The sequence below is a fragment of the Cryptotermes secundus genome, unplaced genomic scaffold (assembly GCF_002891405.2).
Source record: "Cryptotermes secundus unplaced genomic scaffold, Csec_1.0 scaffold144, whole genome shotgun sequence".
NCBI lineage: Eukaryota > Metazoa > Arthropoda > Insecta > Blattodea > Kalotermitidae > Cryptotermes > Cryptotermes secundus.
Window position 1 is genome coordinate 556,015 of NW_019740655.1, and position 21,788 is coordinate 577,802.

A 21,788-nucleotide genomic window follows, 5' to 3' on the forward strand; every position below is an offset into this window, starting at 1 on the left:
GATACTACTTTACTGCACCGTTACCGCCTCACGACATGCCTACCTTCCCGGCGAAAGCTATTTGTCAAAGTATCCTGTCTCTAATCCATGAATATAACCCGGGACACCTTGAATATCGGTACCATCTTGAGATAGAGTAAGGAGAGCCAGAAGCAGGCGGTTTCGTCTGGTTTGCTGCTCTTTTTATTGTTTTAAGAAGGCGGTATGTTCTACCGAAACGTCGGGCTTGTCCGAACTACACGGCATTAGGGCCTAGGAGACCGTAGTCTTCACTATCTAGAATGTCCAGTATTATGTACGGAAATCCTGCAGGAAATTCCTTCAGGTATGCGTAGAGACAAACCAGCATGTTATTTGTTGCGGCGGTTACTGCTTACACCACCAACTCCCTTTTATCGTCAGCAACAAAATAGATCGATGATTGAGAGCTCCCGAGTTAGTTCAAATATTCCAGTTTACCTGAAGGGCTTACAGTTATATCGTACTGTTGGATGGGGACAGCTCTCCGAGTGGCTTCTTAAGTAAACGTCTGTTGCGTGCAGGACAAGGCGGACCACGTCAAGGCTGAGAATTTTAATCACCATATCGGCGAGAAACAGGGTTCTATTTTCAGTTTATATAGCGGCAGAAGGAAATATATGACACGACACCTTTATTTAAATCTCTGTGTCCCGTACTACAAACTGACACAAGAGACCACAGATAAAAAAAGTAAAGATATCCCTGTAACTGGCCGTGAAGCCCCATAGAAGCGTGAGAGGTCGAGGCTACCACATTTTTCTAGACAGTCGGCTCATAGATGACGGTAAGGTTGTCAGCCTTACGCGCCGATCACCCTTTACCCTCCAGAAAGATTCCTGGTACTCATTTCTGTTAGAGGCTGAGCCGACCCCAGGGCCACAGAGCGGCTGGAAGGATTAGGTCAATTGAAGAGACCACAGGAAAAATATCTAGAAAGGCAAGAAAGTTATGGGGGAGAAGATAATAATACCTAACATATCAATACTGTCCTCTTCATTATAGACATTTACTACATTCAGAACTGATTACGATAAGAGGAATAATTCCACAGTGCAGTGTATTTTTAGAGAAGTCGAGAGTTGCTAAGCATGTGAAGAAATTCAGCGTCCTTCATGGAACCAGAATGCTTATTTATCTGTTCACAAGATCTCGACACTCGCTATTCAGAGTTACAAGACTCAAGTAACACCCCAGCCCATTTTTCCAAGATTTATTTTAATATTATTGTCCCATCTACGTTTAGGTCATGAACCCGGATAGCGCAGTCGGTATAGCGGCTGGTTACGGACTGGACGACCAAGGAGTCGGAGTTCGAGACTCGACGGAGCAAACGTTTTCACTTCTCCATGTCGTCCAGACCGGTTTTGGGGTCCACCAAACCTCCTATCCAATGTGTACAGTTTACCTGTGTTAAAGCGGCCAGGCCGTTAAGCTGACCACTCACCTCCAACTTGTGCCGAGGTCGAGAAAACGTGGATTTATACATTCACTCCCCCATACACCTTCATGAAGTAGTGCTTAATTAGTAAAGCACAGGGACAATTTTACATTTTCTTTACTTTTGGGTCTTCCTAGTGACTTCTTTCCTTCTGGCTTTCCCATAAAAAACGGAAAACTATAATTCTGTAGGTTAAGAAAGAAAAAGTTAGCTTATATATGCCAACCCTTTGCTTTTAGATAGTAAAATTTCCACTCTGTTAATGTTGTTTTGGTGTATGGTATAACACACGCTACAAAACCTGTCTGTTGGTTCCAACGGATGCATACCGAAGCACAAAATACTGACTTCAATTTGTAAATTATGGAGCATCTGCAGATTGGAATGCGTTTTCATATAATGATCACTCCTCTTTTTAAGAATATTAATATTTTTATTGTCTTCTCCCAAGGCACACGTCTGTTATATATCAAAATAGGCCCAAAATATGTGTACTTTAGGAAGTGTTTTATAAACAGTAGTTTTGAGAAGGCTTCTGCCTGTGTGCCAAGTACTCAATGAATCCTCTTAAGCAGCAATAATAGCCCTATATTTACATCAAATTCCATACAAGAAAGAAAGTGTATCTGTATACACGACTTTCCTTTTAAGGTGTCTCATGTCGCTTTTATCATTGGAAGTAGAAGAAGAACAAGAAGGAAAAAGAGTTCTCTTTTAATTGGGCACGTTCAAGAAAGCAACCCATTATTCTACAGGATGCCACAAAGCAATTCTAATATCCCGAACGTCGTCATCAACCGAAAATTGGAACAGAAGAGAAGCGGAAAGCGAACCATAACCTCAAAGCTCAGCAGCATCGGGCAGATTCTTTGACACACGAAATGGCGCTGGAGGCGTGCCCGCAACAGACTGTCGCGCCCATGCAAATTGCGTTCCCTTACTATAATCACGCATGGTCGAGAAAGAAATTCTCTCTTCAACTGGTACAACTTTGAAGTTGATTTTTTTCTTTAAACATTTTCCAACTATAAAGCCGTGGGCAGACAGCACGGATAGCCTACGACAATAATTTCTCCATATAAATCCTTGAGTTTCTGTACTCATTTGTTTCAACTTATTACATAATCCACTATGAAGTGTAAACCATTTATTCCTACAACGAATTACATTACAGTATGATCTTTGAATGCAAGGCGGTGTGAAGTATATGGATCCAGAACATTCTACGAAAATAAAAGGCAGCACTAAGGGCTATGTCCACAACACGTGTACCTGTCTTCTCTGGGCAAGTTAATCCCAGTTGTTATGAAGTTGTCAGTTGTCATACGAAATGAGATCAAAAGCAAAATATTAGTTTACTCCGTTGTGTTCGCCCCCTCCCAAGCAAACTATTTGCTAAATTTTGACAGAATCTGGCACAGCAGATATATATAAAATGTTTCTAGTCTCTTACACTGATTCAGTTTGGATCATTTTAAGCGAACTTACCTAAGGCCATTTATGCGATTTTACATATGTACATCTGTGCATTGTGACAGAACGGAACGAAACTTGATACATGAAACTTGTAAGAGTGTTACCAGATGAAAGTTCAACGGTCTTAGTTCCCGGTGTGTAAGAAGATGTCGTTCTTCATCGAATATGGCCCTAAAATTAGCAGTGAATAATAGATGAGGGTGTGATTTAAAAACAGGAATATTCCTTTTTTCCCCTTCCAAGCAATTACACGTCTTCTACACCGAGAGATACAACCATTTAAATTTATTTTCAAGGTAATTTTACTCAGAATCCTAACGAAATCCTCGCATGAATGCTCTCAGTTCTTTGGCAATTTTCTATGGAATCTGTTATAACCCCATTGTTTGTATATTAATATTTGGAGCCAAAATTTATTAGCTTAATCATATTTTATAATTGTACTTCTTAATTCTTTACGGCTTCGGCCAGTTTAGTCTGTGAGTATTTATTTGTGTCAAAAGTAAAGGTACAGTAGTCCATTATTTAATTAAGTTCCACGTCATGAAGATGTATGGGGGAGTCGAGGTATAACTCCAACATTCTTTACTTCGACGCTAGATTGAGGTGATGGGTTAGCTTTACCCCCCTCCTGGTAAGGAGCTCCCGGTACTCATTAGATGGGAGACTGGGTGGACCTAAGGGCTGATCTGGGCGCTGCAGAGAAGAGAATAAAAGACATGTCGGGAATCGAACCACATCCGCCCAGTCTGTAGCCCGTCACTATACCAACTGAACTATCTCAAATTGATGCTGTAGGCCTAAGAAAATAAACGGGAAATATTTCTATAGAATGAAAGGCTATAAAAAGTGGGCCCTTCTTGACCCTGGTTGTGATTCACACTTGAGTTTGTGGAGTCTACAACTGCGCTATCATGGCGTGTTGCTTAACTTACTTAACGACGCAGTTTCTATTCCAAATAACATGGCTATATGACGTGGTGTATGATGGGTAATGATGGAAAGTTAGTGTGTATGCATGTAAGTAGGCCGCGCCATAGCTCAAGCGGTTAGTCGTTGGCTTCCCACCGCGGCGGCCCGGGTTCGATCCCAGGTCTGGTCAAGTGGCATTTGTGGTGGGCAAAGTGGCGCTGGGGTTTTCTCCGAGTACTTCGGTGTCCCCTGCCAATCTTCATTCCACCAATTTCTCCATCATCCTAATCGCCGGGGGCAGGTACAATAGGCCAGTCAGTGGCCGCCGTGCCTAGTGGACCCAGTTGGACTCCACCCCACACTAAGGGAATTAAAAAAAAAATTAAAAGTATGTAAGTACATGGCCACGTTCTGTTTGGAATATTTATCTGGACATGAGCCCAGAGAATGATAAGAAAATATGAAATTCCTCAGTCAGAATATCTGAACCAGGATCTGAATCCAGCACCAAATGATATAGTTGCAACGACCAGCTAGGTTTCAGAAGTCTTTATAACAGTTGCAGGCCGGGTAACACGGCAGTGCGTGCTTGCAAAACTGCTGCAGCTCGGTTTGTCCGTCACTGCGTAACAGAAACATCAGACGATGTTGTCAGAGTGCGCCAATCTGAAGTAACTTAATTCAACTCTTAAAATTTAAGCCTGTCCTGTCGTAGATAAACCTAAGAAAACTACGGAAAAGGGATATTGTCGTTTCCCTCAAAAACAAACTTAAAATTTGTTGGCGTGTTGCAGCAGTTGAAGGTACTCATGAATTGCAAATAATACTGGACATAAGTTTCATGCAGTTGGATAGAGTGCGACTTCAGAAGCAATTGAAACCAAAGGAATGCAGGGTTCGCCCATATCGAAAGAATGCAGGACCAAACCGATATCGAATAAATGCAGGACAAAACCGACATCGAAAGAATGCAGGATACAACCTACATCGAAAGAATGCAGGACTCAACCGACATCGATAGAATACAGGACCCAACAGATATGGAAACAATGCAGAACCCAACGGACATCGAAAGAATGAATGACCCAACCGACATCGAAAGAATGCAGGACCAAACCGATATCGAATAAATGCAGGACAAAACCGACATCGAAAGAATGCAGGATACAACCTACATCGAAAGAATGCAGGACTCAACCAACGTCGATAGAATACAGGACCCAACAGATATGGAAACAATGCAGAACCCAACGGACATCGAAAGAATGAATGACCCAACCGACATCGAAAGAATGCAGGATCCAACCAACATCGAAAAATTGCAGGATCCAACCGACATCGAAGCAATGCAGGACCCAACCGACATTCAAAGAATACACGACCTAACCGAAATCGAAAGAATGCAGGACCCAACAGATATCGAAACAATGCAGAACCAACGGGCATCGAAAAAATACAGGACCCAACCGATATTGAAAGAATGCGGCACCAAACCGACTTCGAAAGAAGGCAGGACCCAACTGACATAGAAATAATGCAGGATTCAACTGATATGGAAAGCCTGGAGAAGAAAGAACACAGACTAGACCTATTTGGAAAAACTGGACGGAGAAGTAATTCAGAGTCCCAGAGGCACCGAAAATATTCGGGATATGTTTATGTGCGATTGCAATTCTGAACCATTTACAAATTATAATTATGAGAGAGAAAAAGAGCCCTTTTAATCCCATCATACAAGGTCTCCGTTTTGGCTTGCGTGTTGTCGTGGTAGTAAATAATGCGCAACAGTATATGTAGACTAATCCTTTCATGCCTTATCACATGTAGCGCTAGTTACTACTGTATGAGAAATGTTACGTAGATCTGTAAATTAATTTTACACATGCATCAAGCTTTCTGAATATTCATCGGCGGAAATAAAGCCTAATTAATTTGTTAAGTATCTTGATCCTACATAGGTTTCGTATGTGCCAGTGCGTTCTCTGTTCAGAACAGATCCTAAAAGGCTTGTTATGAGAATAAGCATGACGTGAGTGTCTGAGTGTTCTGGCGTCAATATGTGTGTTAGAATTAAGAGACCTAAAGAATTTTGCAACAAATTTAATCTTCATTCGAAGTGAAGCTGCAAAGAGGAGGAGGAACGAAGAAGAAAAGGAACAAAAGAGGAAAGAAAGAAATAAAGAGAACGAGAATGAAGGAAATAAATGAAATGAAGAAACAGAGAGAGAGGAACAAAATACATGAAGAATATTACACCAGTAAAATGACTAATGATGGAGAAACTATAAAGCGTTGTTGCTCAGAAATTTTCGAAAACGATTTACCAAACCGAGTGCATTTCTTGGCAGCTGAGAACTCTTTTCTCTACAAGTAAAGTAAGTAAGTAAAAGTGAAGGTATCCTTGTAACAGGCCGTGAAGGCCCATAGGGTTGTGAGACGTTGAGGGTCCCACATTATCTAGACAATTGGCTCACAGATGGCGGTAAGGTTGTCAGCCTTACGCGCCGGCCGCACTTTACTCCCCAGGAAAATTATTTAATTAATTCCTGGTATTCATTTCTGTTAGAGGCTGAGTCAGCTCCAGGGCTATAGTGCGGCCTGAAGGATTAGGTCAATTGAAAAAAATCTATTGACCTCATCGCGACTTGAACCCTCGACCTTCCGGCTTGTAGCATAGTGTCGCAACCAACTACGTTACCGCGTGCCCCTTCTTTTCTCCACAAGTGGGCATTAAATAAAAAAAAATAGGCGAGGTATTTACAGTTCGTTTATTCAAACATCCTGAAACTTTATAACGAATGACAGAATGACGTATTGAAGCTCCTTGCGTTGGCACTCAAAAAGTGCAGGAATAACCTGCGTTTATTTCTTTGATGAGGAACTGAATGTGAAGTGATATTTCTAACGGACGTGATCACTTACTGACTCACTCCTGTAGCTGAGCCCTTCTTGAGAAGCCGCCAAATCTGCAGCCCCTCGAGAACTTCCCAGCATTTTATAGAGTCCAAAGGTTCATTACCGTGTTCACAAGAGCCCTCCACCGGTCTCTATCCTGAGCCACATCACTCCAATCCATAATATCCCAAACTATTTCTCTGAGATCCATTTTAATATTGTCCACCCACATATGCCTTGGTCTTCCCAGTGGTCTCTTCCCTTCTGGCTTTCCCACCAATATCCTATACACATTTCGCTTCTCCTCCATTCGTGCCACATGCCCTGCCCACCTCATCCTCCTTGACTTGATCATTCTAATTATACTTGGAGAAGAGTACATGTTATGAAGCTCCTCATTATGCAGTTTTCTCCAACCTCCTGCCACTTCATCTCTCTTCAGTCCAAATATTCTCCTCAACACCATGTTCTCAAAAACCCTCAGTCTATTAGATTATATAGAGTTCTGACGATGGTGGATAACACACAGGATTACTGGGTTTTTGGACTTTCTCATCGTCGGGAATTCTAGGAAATAGAAAAGACGTCGTTTCGGAAATTGGACCTGTTTCCATCTTCAGGTGAAGAAGGAAGACACCTACTCAGGTGGGCTAATCTCAATCACTGGGTTGTGACTGATATTAGCTCTTTCTAAGCGGCCCAACTGAGTAGGTGTCTTCCTTCCTGACCCGAAGACGGAAACAGATCCAGTTTCCGAAAAGTCGTGTTTTCTATTTCCTACAATTCCGGACGATGAAAAAAAAAAACAGTAATTCTGTGACCCTCAGTCTATGTTCCTCCTTTAATGTCCGAGACCAAGTTTCACACCCATACGGAACCACAGACAAAATTATAGTTTTGTATATTCTGATTTTTATATTTTAGATAGCAGTTGAGAAGACAATAGGTTCTGGACTGAATGGTAACAACCATTACCCAAATTCAGTTTCCTTTTAATTTCCTCCTGAATCAGGTTTTGATTTGTTATAGTCGTTCCAAAATATAACGGATGTGATAGAAATATTAATAGAAGTGATGGTGACCTTTAGGATGAATTATTTTGTTCTTACAAATTACTTTGGCACCAGAATCTCTCACAGGAGCAGCAGGAAGAATAATAATAATAAGAAATGGAGACGGAGTAACAAAGCCATTTCCAACCCCGAAATTCCTCGTACGTAACACGAAACATTTGTTAGAGCAAGCCTCCAGTCTACAGCCGAAGATGAAACAGCTAGTATATATAACGTTAAACACTGAAGAACATGCAACAAATCATACAGAAGTTACCAGAGCCAAGGCACAAGAGAACGTGGTACATTCATCCTGCAGCAGAGAATTCAATAACATGCCTTAAGGGTTTTTGCTAATAATTTGCTCTTCTCTCATAAGGAGTATGAGATCTGAAGATATCAGGAAAACACGTAAGTGAGAACACAAAGTGTGTTTGGTTTAAAGTCTATATGAAAACGTATCTAATTGGCTTCATGACAATTCTAGTTACTTGTTTATTTGGAAGAGGACTGCGTGGCTTTCAGTCATATGCTGATTCCTACAGTTTATAATGCTAAAGAAAACGTGCCTTTGGATGACAGCAGATTAAATGTAACAGCAAATATTTTCGAAAATCAATAAAATATAATAAAAATCTGCGATTATAAATTATCCCGGAAACGGAAGTAGTACCTCAGTTGGATAATGAGATGCTTGATATTCACTCATCTGATCACGAGATTCACTCCCTTGTATGGAACAGAAATGTTCATTATCATATCTAGCAAAGCTCGGCACTGAACCTTATCTTGGGCCACACAAATCTAGTTCACGGCCTCATTTCCTTTGTCTAAGGCAAAATTCAATACTGTCGTGTATCCGAGGTTCCGTGACTAATAATAACGGGTTCCGGATTGTGTGATTGGATTTATTAACACCTTTTACAATCCATTTGCATTTTACAGTTCACCGTTACTCATGCACTAGGATTCTGTTATCACGAGTCGTACCCTGGTAACGGAATTAAAACAGTCTCACTGTGATTAAACCTTCTAATCACTCACTGAGTCTTCTCTGGTTGACTTCTAATTCTTATTCAACTACTGACTTCCCGTGGCTACCTCCTACCGACAATTGACTCAACTCTCATTCTCGTACCCTCTCACTGCTCCTTCAAACTGTCTCCCTTATATGGTCGCGGCACGGACCACATAACACAGAAAACACAGCCCCTCTATTGTTGTAGAGGCGAGTTACCAGGCAGTTGCCTAGCAAACATCACGGCGCGGATCACATACAAAACATCTCTTCTCTTTTCAAGAATGCATGTTTATTGGCCCGTTACCTAGCAATGGATGTTGAGAGACTAACTTCAGGAATGCGTTTACCTAGCCGTTGCCCAGCAATGGTCATATGCGTCATAATATTATACTCCCATCTAAGACGTGGTCTCCAAATTTTTCTTTCATTTTCATTTTCTGGCTAAAATTAATATATGCTACTACCAATGATACAATTGTCTCCAGTTTCCCCTAGTTCAGATCACTCTTAGGACCAAATATTAACATCTGGTCAGAAGAGCCGGCCACTGGACCTCATCCTGAGCCAGTTCAATCCAGTTTACACGACTGCATATTTAGGTTGTTTTGATATACACTACCCACGCCTGAGTGTTCCTAACGAAATCATTAATTAAGGAGTTAACAGACTAAATTTCTGTCAGTCTCTGCCCTCCCTTTATAATGAGATTTAAAGTTTGACACTCGCACAAAAATTGTAAAAATTGTAACAAATACTGACCTCTTGTGCTCCGCCAGTAGTGACAGAGGTCTTCACAGAATTCGAGAAACAGTTCTAAGTAATCTTATGCAAGCTGTTCTTCCTGCAGACGTACATGGCGCAGTTTCAGTATGAATAAAGTATACTATAAATAGAAATATGAATGAGATTTGAGGTTCTCGCAGCGGTAGTTACGAAATTTGTCATCTTCTGGGACATATGTCCACCAGTTCTCGCTGGTTTCTTGCTCCGCAGATATTCTCACTGAAGATGGAGGTGATACGTCCCTCTGAAATATCGGCTCATATACGGAATACGCGGTGCTATATCCCAGAAGTTGGCAAATTTCATGGCTGAAGATGGTAATAAATTAACTAAATTCATGAAGCAGAATCAGATATTTTCTTGATTAGTTGATAATCACTCAAGTGGTCTAGAAATTACCCCCTTTAAATTTCATTACCTCATTCATAAGACTCCATCCTGAGCCTGATGAATCCATTCAAGACATGGGCCATTGTGACAATTGGAACAGTATAGATTTTGCGCTCTTTCTTGTTGACTGTCCCTTGTCGGCCGTCCGCAAATGTTCATTCACCATGTATTAGCAGGTACCCTCCATGTCTGGAGGCCGTCTATTCCAAGTACGCGCCATACCGTAATGACAAGACATGCTGAGTCGTTACACTTGTTAATACATGAGTTAAGAGTATAGTCCTTCAACGTCCATAAACTTTTTACACTTGACGGACTTCACTACTTCTTCAAGTTAAGAATTGACTTAGCATGCAATTAGAGTTAATATTCAGGTTTATTGGGTTTCTGAACTTATCCACCGTCTGGTATTTGGTCCGTTAGGTCCAACAGAGCATGTGTGTTTCACCCCTCACCTGAGGACCGTGACAGATCCTTTTTCCGAAACGTTGTGTTATTTAGAATGCCAGACAACGGACAAAATCCAAAATCTCACTAATCCTTAATGTTATAGCAGCAGATATAGCGACTGGCTAAGTGCTGGACGAGCGAGGGGTCGGAGTTCTAGTCCCGGTAGGGTCAAGAATTTTCTGTTCTTCAAATCGTCCAGATCGGTTCTGGGGCCCACCCAGTCTCCTAGCCAATGGGTACCGGAGGCTTTTTCCCCGGGTGTAAAGCGGCCGGGGCGTGAAGCTGACCACTCACCTCCAGCTAGCGCCGAGGTCACGAAAATGCGGATCGATACATCCACTCCCTCGTACGCCTCCATGGCTTAGTGCTTAATTGTTTAAGCGCAGGGACAACTTTAACTTGTACACCACTGTCGATCTACGAGTAAGGGTAATATAATTAGAATTCTTTCATTTTCTAATTAGGAATAAAGGTACCTTCCAATTGCCTGTTTAATTCACTGCAGTAACCGATTTCAAAGGACAATAAAATGCCGCCAGTTGTGGGTATGACACTCGTGTACCGTTGCAGAGTTATGGCGCGAATTCAGATAGGCCAACACTAAGTAACAATACCTAGAACATCTCTGTACAGTTTCTTTACACGCCTCCAAGACCAGGTATCAGCCCCTGCTTTTTAAAACCGTGATTTTTTACCCCATCTACTAACGAATTGAACTTCCCACTTTGCTTCCTCCCTAAACTTTCATTCCACCCTCCCTTTTTTTTTTAACTTACGAGTGTGCTCGAGGCTTCAGTGCGATAAGATTTTTCTTACGAGGAGTTTACCCAAGAAGGAAACAAGTGCTGATCCTTCATCCGAAAAGCATGCTGTGCTCTTCAGCAGGTCCGGACCTTCTCCACATCCTGGCCGGGGTTATCCTCTACTGCACTTGTGACCTACATTCTCTCTCTCTCTCTCTCTCTCCAGTCTTCTGGATGGAGAAGAAATGTAAACAAATTGGGCAAGATACCACATGCTTCCTACTGTTCAGGCAGGCAGTATGACTATAGCACGGTATTGTAGAGCGAACTCTGCTTCTAGAGGTCTAGGCCTGCATGTCGCATATTGTTCTGCTGTTTTGTATTTTATGATTTTCTTTTTATTTTAATCAATTAAGCTGTTCTCAACAACACATGTACTGTTGTTTAATTCATTAAATAATAATATTATTAATAATGAGTAAATTTTTATTTAAAATGAGCAATATGAAATATATTTTGCATGATTTTTATTCAAAGATCATAGTTTGTAGATTCACATACTCTTGAAAATATGTCAAGTGTCACTTTCAGATATTTATGAATATAACTACTAATATCTAACAGCCGGATTTCTCGTCAATTGATTAGGTTTCTCTGCATGAACAAAATGAATCAAATTTTACTGAGATAAAGAACATTTACAACGAATGGCAGAAATTCCTTAAATAGTGGATGAGCCCATTCAGGGCAAGTGCTATCACAACACAACACAAAGCACAGGACTAAATAGAAAATAAGGGCCGCGCCACAGCTCAAGCGGTTAGACGCTCGCTTCCCACCGCGGCGGCCCGGGTTCGATCCCGGGTCTGGTCAAGTGGGATTTGTGGTGGACAAAGTGGCGCTGAGGCAGGTTTTCTCCGTGTACTTCGATTTCCCCTGCCAATCTTCATTCCACCAATTGCTCCACAATCACCCTCACCTATCATCTGGGGCTGGTACAATAGGCCAGAAGTGGCCGCAGTACAAGGGACTTAGTCCCACCCCACTAGCAATAAAAGAAAGAAACCTAACCTCTGAATTCTGCTGCGAAGCGAAAGGACAGCCATATTTTAACGTGCTCCATAATTGTCTCTCGTGAACTTCAGATTTGACATTCTATTTAATTTCCTCAAAATATAACACAAAATTATTTGTACGAACGAGAGAAAGAAGTCAAAGACTCATCAGAATACAACTGAAACCATGAATATGCTCCCACGCGAGCTCTATAGATCGATATGATAATAGAGCAACAAATCTTCTTGTATAAGAAGATATCGCTTTCAAAACTGAAAAAAAAAAGAAATACAAGACTTTATTTTAGACTTTAGAATGCTAGAAACATATTCCATTGGAGTTTCATATTTTGAAACATTCAATGTTAATGAGGATTTATTAATAAAAGCTTTCTGAGTGATACAGACAGCTCATTCAGTACAGTGAGTAGGCCAAGGGCTGGACGATCAGCAAATCAGGGTTGGATTCAAGAAAGGAGCAGAGATTCTGCCTTCTTCAATCATCATCTGCGGCCTCCCATCCATGAAATAAAGCGACCAGTGCGTGAAGTCGACAATTCACTTCCCTCTAATTCCAAAGTTAATAATGTTTGGAGCTACACCTCCACTCACACCTCGATGTGTTTTGGTGCTTAAATAAGTACAGGGACAAATTTTCGTTTCCTTGTGTTCTACATTATTTCACATAATGATAGAACTAAATACGATATGGGTGTAACACATTTTCTGTATTAAAATTTAATAGTATAATGTTTGTTTCATACAGCCTCACTTTATTTTGGCGAAGATCAAGAATTCCAGAAATAATGTCAGTTTAATCATAATTATTAGTAACAATGTTGTGGCGTGCCGCTTAAAAGTCGGAATATCTTGAGTCTGAGCGGGCGTCCATTGCTAGACAACGACTTTTAAAACAAGTTTTCGAGACAGCGCATAACAGGCGTTACCACGCAAGTGAAAAACCAGAACTAGTGAAGTGCCTGCGGCAAAATACACACCGGCTACCGGCGGATGGAACGCGTAAAACGGAACCCTTGAAGTAGGCGTCTTCTAGGCCGTCCGAGTGTCGGTTATAACAGACCAAGAGAGGTCAGAATTGAGACACAGAGAACAGAGGAGAATTGTGAAAAGATCAGATCAGAAGCGAACGGAGCAGAGCTGAGAGCAGATGAAACCAGTTAAGCTAAGAACCAGAAGACAGACCAGCCAGGTGGTACCGCCAGGAAGACGTTATTTCAGAGTGACTGTAATTGCAACTGTAAACAACTTATCTAATAAACAGCTTCGTCTAATCCGGAACCCATTAATTACTTGTCGTGTTACCAGGATACGTGACAATATGTTTATTTTGTTATGAGAAGTATGAAGNCAATTGCAACTGTAAACAACTTATCTAATAAACAGTTTCGCCTAATCCGGAACCCATTAATTACTTGTCGTGTTACCCCAGGATACGTGACAATATGTTTATTTTGTTATGAGAAGTATGAAGCAGTGTACGATGGTACTTCATGCGACATGAACCCTCCGAATACGAGATACGCAATTCCAGCTGTAGACCTAAGAAAATATGGCGATTGTTCACAAATCGCGCAACAAGTCATGGTTCGATTTAATTTTTCTAATTGTGACCACAAGAATAAATTTGATTTTAGATAAGAAAGGAACGACATTTATTATTAAAAACGGTATTAAGGCCTTCAGCACAAAATTTGTAGTAAAATTTTTGACATATGGTTACATCGTGACTCCCGAGGGAGGGAAGAGATGGGGGGGGGAGGGAAGCTTGAAAAGTCTGCCACTGATCGCACGAAAGTAGCCGACTTTTCCTATCGTTCGCAAGTCTTCAATCACCCGAAAGGACAAAAAAACTACTGCAGATCCAAAGACAGATTTTCTCCATCACGTCCGAACCGCTCCCGGTTCGCAACCTGTGTTCCCGAAATGTGCAAGCCCACAAGACACGGCAAGACAATGCTAAAACAGTAAAGACTTCACTAGGTTGTTTAAAGGATTTAAATTACAGAAAGTTTCATTGGTAAATATATCGGTAATACATCCTGGAAGGAAATGGTCAGAACGAAAAGAATTTTAAAATGTTCTTAGCGCACTAGCAGTCCCTGGGCTAGGTTTTCTCCGGCATTATGAAATATCATTAACCTGGCAATTACAATTTACTGAAAAAAAATAAATACCACAAAAATGCAAAAATCATGTTAGGTGCTAGTAAGAAGTGCCTTGAAATAAAAGCAGAGGAACGGAGCTCTATCTTTTTGGGTATAACGCCGTGTAGTCGGTTAAAAGTGAACCGAAATTTCAGAGGAACACGTCGCCTCCATCTTCAGGGCCAAGCAAGAAACCATCGTGAAGCATGTAACAATCAGAGCTCTGCTACACTGAAGAAGGAGGTGACATATTCCTCCGAAATCTGTTGACTTTAGGACTATGCGACGTTATAGGTCTAGAAGCAGAATGATTTCCTCATAATCACAGCTGTGACAACCTCGAATCTTAGAAGTAGAGTGGAAAATCGGTAATCTTAACTGACCAGAAGTAGAGTGGAAATTCTGTAATCCTAACTACCAGAAGTTGAATGGAAATTCGGTAATCCTAAGTGACCAAAAATAGAGTGGAAACTGGGTAATCCTAGGTGACCAGAAGTAGAGTGGAAATTCTGTAATCTTAACTGACCAGAAGTAGAGTGGAAATTCGGTAATCTTAACTGACCAGAAGTAGAGTGGAAACTCGGTAATTCTAAGTGACCAGAAGTTGAATGGAAATTCGGTAATCTTAAGTGTCCAAAAATAGAGTGGAAACTGGGTAATCCTAGGTGACCAGAAGTAGAATGCAAACTCGGTAATCCTAAATGACCAGAAGTAGAGTGGAAATTCTGTAATCCTAACTGAACAGAAGTAGAGTGGAAACTGGGTAATCCTAAGTGACGAGAAGTTGAATGAAAACTCGGTAATCCTAAATGACCAGAAGTAGAGTGGAAACTCGGTAATCCTAAGTGACCAGAAATAGAGTGGAAATTAGATAATCCTAAGTGACCAGAAATAGAGTGGAAATTCGTTAATCCTAAATGACCTTAAGCACAAGAAAGAGGTAAAAATAAAAGTAGAACTAATCCTGTAACAGGCCGTGGAGGACCATAGGGTTGTGGGACGTTGAGGCTCCCATATTTTGTCTATACAATCGGCTCAGAGATGGCGGTGAGATTGTTAGCCTTATGCGCCGGCCGCCCTTTACTTCCAGGAATATTTCTGGTACTCAATTCTGTTCGAGGCTGAGTCGATCCCAGGATCACAATGAGACTGGAAGGATGTCAACTGAAAAATCGAATGAACTCATAGGGAATCGAACCCGAGACCTTCCAGCCTATAGTATAGTGTCTCCACCAACTAAGCTACCGCGTCAGCCACAAAAAAAAGAGGTACTCCAAAAAGTACTTATTTAATCTTAACTACTTTACTGAAGTAAAAATGGATTCTCGTGAAACACGATATTAGGCGTTAATGAATCTGCTTCTCTCGGTGGTTCAAAATGTAACCGCTTGCCCACAGCACGGCGTGTATTCGAAAGACCACGGGACAAATTTTTAATTGATTATATATAACGTGCACCTTTAAATCTTTTGAATAAATAATCCTACTAAAGAAACCGTTTTTTTTATTTGAACTCCAGTAACCCGAGCGATTCGACTGTTCAAACACACCACTAGTTTAATTAGTCTGGGTTATCGAAATAACACTGTGTGTCCGTGTCTGTAGCCACAATAAATTTCAAAGTTATAATATTAACACAGCTAACAAATCCTCTGAAATGAAGCAAAGTTAAACATTTGGAAGCGGCAACAATAAATAGAAATAACTTAAGAGCAGTGGAGTAGGGGTTAAAAGTAAATTAAATTAATCGTAAAATAATTTATCTTCCCTCTTCTACAGTGCGTACAATCANAACGCGTAGGTAAAGGTAAAATTGTCCCCGTCCTTAATTAACTAAGGACCACGTCAAGAAGATGCGTAGAGGAGTGGAAGTATAGATCCACCAATCTTGACCTCGGCACAGACGGAAAAAAGTGGTCAGATTCACGCCCAGGCCAATTTACCAAAGGGTATAGAACCCTCATTGGATAGGAGGTTGGGTTGGACTCGAAGCTGGTCTGGACGCTGAGAAGAACAGAAAAATCTTTGCTTCTGTCGGAAATCGAACCCAGGCCAACCAGCCTGTAGCTCATCCTTAGACCCACTCAGCTATTTCAACTCTATGTCTAAAGACCTAAAGATTAATATATGAAGGTAAGTTAAAACTCGCGTATGGGCGAGTGGATGTATAGACTGACATTTTCTTGACCTCGACACTAGTTGGAGGTGAGTGGTCAGCTTCACGTCCCTGTCGCTTTATCCCAGGGGAAAGAGCCCCCCCCCCCTACTCTTTGGATAGGAGGTTGGGTGAACCCCAGAGCCGGTTTGGACGACGCGAAGAAGAGAAAATTCGTTACCCTACCGGGACTCGAACTTTGACCTCTTGGTCGTCCAGCCTGTAGCCAGTCGCTATACCGACTACGCTGAAGAGTAGTACATATAAAATTAGAATTGTGAGTGTTCAGAAATGGAGCTAAGGGTTTGTCAATAAGGTCAGGTTGGTGAGCATTACATCATTTGTCTGCAAACATCATTCGGAGAGAAGATAGCGAAATTTTAATCGTTTTTTGCATCCTGTTGTATGTTTAATTAATAGTAGAGTGAATTTACCGACTATACAACACGCTTTTTATTATCACTACATGTTTCGACCTCAAGAGGTCATCCTCAGGTGTATGAACACGGCTGTATAATTACACGCGGTCACATTCACTTTTCACTCACTCGACCCTGTATCTTATCCAGATTTACGCTCACTAATATATCGAGTTCTTTTATAAAACACAGTGTAACCAGTGACATGAATTGAACTTCGATTCAAGAACTTTTAACTTTTAACAATTAAATTAGAATAATAATTTTAACCTGTGTTTTATAAAAGAACTCGATATATTAGTGAGAGTAAATCTGGATAAGATACAGGGTCGAATAAGTGAAAAGTGAATGTGACCGCGTGTAATTATACAGCCGTGTTCATACACCTGAGGATGACCTCTTGAGGTCGAAACATGTAGTGATAATAAAAAGCGTGTTGTATAGTCGGTAAATTCACTCTACTATCAGATAGCGAAAGACAGTATAAAAACCTAATCGGATAAGCGGTAAAGTTGTCCCTGTGCTTAACTACTTAAGCACTACGCCATGAAGTACTAGAGGCGGGTGGACGTACAAATCCACGTATTCTTGACCTGGGCATTAGTTGGAGGTGAGTGGTCACCTTCGCGCTCTGGCCTCTTTACCCCTTGGGAAAAAACCTTGTTGCCCACAGGATATAAGTGTAGGTGGGTCCCAGTGCCGGTCTGCACGTCATGGAAAGAAGAAAAATCATGCCTCTGCCAGGATTCGAGCTGCGACCCCTATGCCGTCCATTTCACAGCCCGTCGATATACCGTCTGCGCCATCCCGACTACCATAAGCTTAAAAGGAAGAATAAGATTAAAATGGAACTTAAAATTATCGAATACGGATTCATTTGATTCAGAAAAATATCCAGTGGTAGTTTCTGTTTCGTGAACATAATATTGACCCGTCAAGTTCCACAATGCAGCTATACAGTTCGTAACAATAAAAGACTTTCCCTTCTTTTGAAAAAAGGTAAAGGTATCCTTGTAACAGGCGGTGGAGGCCCAAATGGTTGTGAGAGGTTGAGGGTCTGTACATAATATTGAGGCTTATAATTAAAGATAAGCAGCGACACACACACAGAGAGCCTACACAGAACAATACCTGAACAACGATAAAACAAGAAGTGGCCGCTGCAGCACTATAGACATAGGGCGTGTACCCTGAGAAAATTTTAATTTTTAAAAAATTTGGAAAAAGAAAAAGAACAGAAATTTAATAGACATTTTAACTTGAATTAAAGTTTCAAAAAATGTGCCAATTTTTTAAATCAAATTAACGCGTGTAGGTTAACAAAGATTTTATACATTCAATTAGAAAGACTGGTGATTTTAAATTTTAAACTACGGGCAGTGTAGCAGCTACGTAAGAATACACACCTGATGATGGCCATTTAGGGCCGAAACATGTAGTGTGGAGGAGAGAAAGAAGAAAGAACTACAATTAAATTGTTGCACTTAAGACGGTGTTTGTCTCACATATATATTATAAAATATATATATAAAGCATATACATGTATATATACCACTAACTTGAATCTATTTCGTGAGAAAGGAAATGAATGCGAGTAGATTAATACACTACACATTTTACTCTATGTGCTAGATACAAAAAGCCGGATTTAGAAAAACAAAACACAAAAATCAACTTATTCTGTAATTCGTCACGATGCTTATTGCCAGAGTGTGTGATGCACTATATAACAGTTGAGCAATTACATAGGTTACATAATCCGGGCATGCGTATTCATGTATAAATGAAGTGTAAGGAAGAGGTCGCAGTCCTCTGTGAAGTATGAACAGTTTTGTGCTATCATAATGACGCTCAAGCTAAAATAAAAAGTTTCCTGTTTTCTTCCCTCTGATTTTCCTTCCTCCTCTGATAGATTTGGATGTTCTTTTGTTGGAAGTTCCACCATACGGTGCTTTGCCATCATGTCCACAAGGGAAAAGCTTTTTTACTCCAACCGCCGTGATTCTACAAGTTAGGTCGTTCATTTTTTTCAAAGCAGTACCGCATAAATCCCTGGAGGCTTTCTCTGAAGAGGGTTAACCAGTCGTATCTCGTCACCTCATTTCCTTGCGTCATTAAAAGAAGCAAACGTGGAAAGTACCGTAACAATTAATTAACGGATGTGTATGCTGAAATTTTACAACAATCTCACTCTCGCGCTGAAATGTTTATTTTGCTACCACACACAAACAGAGTAATTAAAGAAAATAAACGAGCCATAGATACATTATATGCTGATCACAGCGGCCGTGCGGCCTAAGGCATGAACTCGAACGCTGGGATCGTGGATTCGAATCCCACTCAAGACATACATGTCTGTGTGTGCTTTTATTCTGTGTTTGTGTTGTCCTGTGTGTACGTAGCGGATTTGCGACGGGCTGATCTGCCGTCCAAGGGGTCATACCAATTGTGTAAAGGACTGAGGAACTGAAAAAGCCGTCAAGGTCCAAGAAATGACTGTAGATAGATAGCTAGACAGATACCAAAGTCATTTGTTGGACCTTGGCCGCTTTTTATGTTTCTTAATCCTTTACACATTTGGTAGGACACCTTGGACGGGTGATCAGCCCGTCGCAACTCCGCTACCTACACACAGGACAACACAAACACAGAATAGATAGATAGATAGATAGATGGATAGATGGAAATCATATTTGTTTCAAGCATTGTAATATGACTGATTTCATTCATTCATCAGTAATCTGTCAAGACGACAGGTCCACGGTCTCTTCCAAAACAGTTCCTCTACTTGATGCGATCTAGAGCTTTCTCCTTCAAATCAAAATATCCTTTTCTGTCCCCAAGGTCATCCAGCATACTCTTACGTCTTCTTCGTCTTCTGGTCACTTCTATCCGCCCCTCTATCTTTCCTTCAATAACTTCTTTTAGAAGGCAGTTAGGGCGTAAGATATGACCAATTCAATTAGCCTTCCGTTTTCTTATTTCGTGTAGGATATTCCTCTGCTCACGGACTCTAAATAACACTTCTTCATTTCTCACATAATCGGTCCAACTGATCTTCTCCATCCTTCTCCAACACCACATTTCGAAACTTTCCAGGTGTTTCTGATGTACTGCCTTAAGGGTCCAAGTTTCAGCCCCATACAAAGCAATGCTCCAAATGTAGCATTTCACTTGTTTCTTCCTCAAATTTAAGTCCAGTTTGCTGGTAAAAAGATTCTTCTTCTTGCTAAATGCAGTTTTTGCCATGGCAATTCTAGATTTAATTTCACACGTACACCTATCCAAATATTTAAAACATTTCACATTCTCCAATTGTTTTTGGTCTATTTTTATCGTGACCGGGGTTGGTTGTCTCGAAATTTTCAGAATTTGGTAGACATTCTCTGGGTTTAAGTATTTTAAACTGTTCTATCACTCATCATACTATTAAAAAGCTATTAATATGAGGGTAAAAATTTGAACTCTTTTTCTATATAACGAAACAAGCTAACTGGATAAATCTCTTTATACACATACTTCGATATATTCTACACAATGTACACGATTTAACTCAAATCCATACAGATATTTATTTTTATCGTTTTGAAGAAAAGAAGTCCTTTTTCCGCCACAGGGTGTATAAATGAAGAATAGGCTACAGACAGGGATCTCAATCCCAGATGCTATCTTACTTTAATCTCATCCCCAAACTCATTCAAGTACAATGCCAATAAAGAACATTCAGATATATATGTAGGGGATTTATTTTAAATGACGTTTTGAAACCATGTGCAGAGTATTCCAAGCTTTGCCGAAGTGAGTAGGATATACAGTATAAGAGGAAGCAAGGAATGATGATAGAGACTGAGATACAAGCGGCTCCTCTTTCGAAGTAAATTCAGTTATACACCTGAACGATCATTAATTTAATGAAATAGATTAGGAACAAAGGAATGATATAAGTGCCCTAGAACAATCACAGCACCTGTACTAAGGAGCTTAAGCACAGCCTCTGTTGCAGTCCTACAGCTTTATTCAGATTAGCCCAAGTAGCAATGTAAGTATTTCACAATTCTACAGTTACAAATATTTACATGTAATTAACTGACGGATTCCGAGGGAGAGAGATTCTGCCTTAAGAAGTTTTGAGCAGCTTAACTGTTCAATAAATTTCTCACCGTTTATTTAAAACAAATATTAAGCTCCCACAATTTGTAGATAATCGGCTCACAGATGACGGTGAGATTGTCAGCCTTTCACGCAGGCCACCTTTTATCCCCAGGAATATCCCTGGTATTCATTTCTATATCAGCCTGAGTGGACCCCAGGATCATAGTGCGGCTGGAAGGATTAGGTCAACCGAATAATCTAATGACCCCGTCGAGAATAGAACCCGCGACCTTCTGGTTTGTAGCATAGTGCCTCAACCAACTATGCTACCGCGTGCCCTCCATCATCCAAATAGAGTACTACCAGTGTATCTGAAGATTGCCCAAATAAATTAATACGTCACATGTAGAGGTGAAGGTAGGCACTAGAATGCTAACCATTACGGTAAGATAAACTAGTTGCTCGAAGGAGGGGTGTGCAAAATAGAACCTTTGGCTATATCCTCAGAGTTAACAGACAACTTGACCAAAATCTGCACAGTTCTTGATCATGTTTATGAAAGGAGCTAGCATACCAAGATTTCTCCTTTGTGTTTTTTATGTCGTGCACATTTACGTACGAGTATATCACGCGCCTTTTCAATCAAATTCAGGTTTGTTACTTCAAGAATAACAAGTCTGTCTGAAATCTTGTAATTTCCTAGTCAGTTAACACATACCAA

The 21,788-nt window shown here is 40.7% G+C and overlaps 1 protein-coding gene across 1 annotated transcript in view; it reads right to left on the reverse strand.

Annotated features, from left to right (window-relative positions):
* LOC111872357 overlaps window positions 1-21,788 on the reverse strand; it is an 870,691-nt gene that overhangs the window by 264,104 nt on the left and 584,799 nt on the right. The gene's annotated exons all lie outside the window — the stretch shown is intronic.